We start from the raw sequence: 3,260 nt of genomic DNA on the forward strand, positions 1-3,260 counted from the left end.
ATTTTTCTCTCTAGCAGCAGCAAAATCACAGGACTGATTCTCATTGACTTAAACTGAATCAGATGGCCATTCCTGAACTAATCACGTGCCCTCACGAGCCAGGCAGTGAGGTCAGCCCCGTGTTGACAGAGTGGAGGAAGAGTTCCTGAAAGGTGATTCAGGGTACTGTTACCACAAACAGGGATGAATAGGTACAGGTTGGCAGAAACACAGATGTTGGCTAGGTGACATTTGTACCCCAAACCTCACCACTGCAAACACTTTGCCCATATCCCTGGCTGCCCAGTCTTTCACCCCTCTCTTGCCCACACCAGGGAGGGTATGTAGAACAGGATCAGCTCACCCCAGCCTGACATCCTTGAGGTTTTTCCCCAGTTAATACCTACCTATGTCAACTCCTCAGGGAAGTTTTCTGCATCTTTTCCTAGGGTCAATAATAGAAGAGAAAGCGGACCAACTAAGAACAAGGGATTTTAGAACATGCTAATCCTGGAATTCCAGAGTTTCTGGAATGCCAGAAGTTCTATAACATGGGGGAGTGGGGTCTAGAATGTTAGGAAATGTAGAACACAGGAATATTCTAGAGTACTAGTGGATGAGCAGTATTAGGCTTCCTCCCTGCATATCAAAGAATCCAGACTGTAGAAGTTTCTGAAAAAGGACCTGGAAAGTCAATGATTCTAGAACAGAGGAGCTTTCTAGAATGCCTAGGAATCTACACCAGTAGGAATATTTTGCAAGCCAGGCATTCTGGAATGCTGATAATTATAGGAAACAGAAAGGAATCTGGATTGCTAGGAAATCTAGAGCACAGGCATATTCTGGAAAGCCAGCCCTTCCCTTCTAGATCACTAGAGGATTTGTTTGCATCCTAAGAAATCCATAATGTCAAGGGGTTCTGGATTGCCAGAGAATCTAGAACATGAGTGGGAGGCCTAAAAGGTGAGTGATTCTAAAACATGAGTGTTCTGGAATGTCTGTGATCTAGAATATGGGGGTATTTTGTAATGCTCACAGAGCTAGATTATTGAGATTGTTTTTTTTTTCCATGCCAGGGAATCCAGAACACTTGTGTTTCTGGGATGCTAGTGATTCTAGAACTGAGGAAGAGAATGTTAGAAAATCAAGAACACTAAAAAGATTTGTTTGTTTTTTTAATACCAGGATAAAACCCCGTGTGTGAGCACATACAATGGAGGAAGCTTCTGGAAGGCCAGGGCTCTAGAACTCTGAGGGATTCTGAAGGGTCGAGATCAGATCAAGATACAGGAGAGACATAGAAGCAACCCTGGAAGATAGTGGCACTGGTAGGGGGGGATTGGGAGCTGGGAACTCCAATTTCTGGGGGGGAGGGGAAGCCAACGCCATCCCCGGAAGTTGCAGTGGTGAGCCAGAGGCTGTTGCCTAGCAACGAGCATTGAAGATGCCCTGGATCCCAAGCAGAAGGGAGAAATTTCGGCGGCGCCCCCAGCAAATGCTCCAGCTACAGGGTAGGAGACGGGGAGGGGGGCAACAGGGGCAGGGACACACTGTCCTGCAGGGTCATGTTAGCAGAGATCGCGGGAGCTACACGAAGACAGGGACACAGCATATTCAGTGGGCAGAGCCAGGCACTCCATCACTGAGCTGGGACAACTCACAAATGCCCCTGAGTGGGGCCTGAGTGCCGTCGTTATTGCTCCAAGGGGCTGTGAGTCCCTGGACGGTGGGTGGGCCCAGACTTCTGGGTGTCAGTTTTGGGTGTAGGCATGGATTGCTGTAGGTGACGTTAACGGGTGTGAGTGTGGCTGTGTGAATCAGCCCGTGTGCCTCAAGGTAAGGCGGGAGGGTGAAGGGGGTCCCCTGTCCTCCTTGCACATCCCTTGGAAGAAGGAGCAGGAGTTGGGGATGAATTCGAACCTGAATTGATTGCTGTTCTTAGTCTGGGGTCAGCCGTATGGTATGGTCAGGCCTAGTACCCTGTGTGGGCGGAGGCTGGGGTCTACTCGGGGCGGGGCTAAGGCTACAGAACTGGGAACCTTCAGAATCAAACTGCTTTGAGAGACGGGGTCCCCGGAGGGGGGACAAACGTGAAAGGGGTAGGGTTTGGGATCCTAAGTGTGGGGCCTTGGCCCAATTCTTGTGGGAAAGGGTTGTGACCTGAAAGAGAAGGGGTCAACTAGGGGGCAGGCTGTGAAGCTCTGATGCCTTTGGGAGCAGAGAGGCGGGGCTTGTAATTCTGAGGAAAGAGGGTGGGGCCTTGAATTTATAATGAAAGGGCGGGGCTGGGCTTGAGACCCTCTGAGTTGGAAGGTTGTGAGCAGGGCTTGGAGCCTAGAACCCACTAAAGCGGGTGCGGGTGGGGACTAAGGCCACTTGTGGCTTGGGGCTCCTAATGGTAGAGGTCCCTAGAAAGAGAGGGGACTGGAATTCTTTAAGGAGAAAGTCTGCAATTCTGGGAGTGGGAGGGGTGCTCTTGGGAGTCTTTAAATATTCAGGCAGGGAGGGGGCTGTGGTACCCTCTAGGGGTGGCGGTGAAGAGGGGTGCAAATAGGAGAGCAGAGCCGGGAGCCCTGTGGGAGTGGAGTCTGTGGGTCAGGGGCGGAGCCTGGGTCCTCTGAGGGGCAGAGGCTACAGCCTTCTGAGGAACAAGCTATTGTTTGTTGAGCCTGGAACCCCTGAAACACAGGGCTTTGAGAAGGGGCAAATCCTTTGGGAAGGTCTAGAGTGGGCCTGAGATTCTCAGAGGGGCCGGACCTGGAGCTCAGTGCAGGATTAGGATTGGCGTTCTGCCCCCAGAATCCCAAGTCTCTCAAGTGAGAAGTAGGCACCTGTGGGGTCTTCCAGAATTTACGCCAGTCGAGGAGCAAATTCTGATGGACTTCTCCCAGGACTGTGAACCGAGGGATGAGGTCTTCCGGTGGGAATCTAGTTTAGGGGAATCTGCCCACCGCCTGCGCGTCGACTGGGAGGAGTCCCAGCAACTCCACACTTGAGGCCTCTCCTTTATAACGGGGTTCACTGAGCCAGTACCCACGACAGCACTGAAAATTCCTGATCTCCGAGCCCCATGCCAGGCACCTGTCTATTTAACCCCTCCCCTCTCGCCTCCTGATTGGTCGCGCGGGCAGCGCCCCCTGGCGGAACCGGGCTCTGATTGGAGGGAAGTTCGCAGCCTGAGACTGGGACTGTGGAGAAAGTGAGTCGGCCTCGGGCGGGGGCGGGAGGCGGGGCCGCGCCAAGACTGACCCGCTGGACAGACTGGCCGCCTGGAGCGCGAC

Source organism: Aethalodelphis obliquidens, unplaced genomic scaffold, assembly GCF_003676395.1.
Source record: "Aethalodelphis obliquidens isolate GAN/ISIS:26980383/991018 unplaced genomic scaffold, ASM367639v1 scaffold43, whole genome shotgun sequence".
Classification (NCBI taxonomy): domain Eukaryota; kingdom Metazoa; phylum Chordata; class Mammalia; order Artiodactyla; family Delphinidae; genus Aethalodelphis; species Aethalodelphis obliquidens.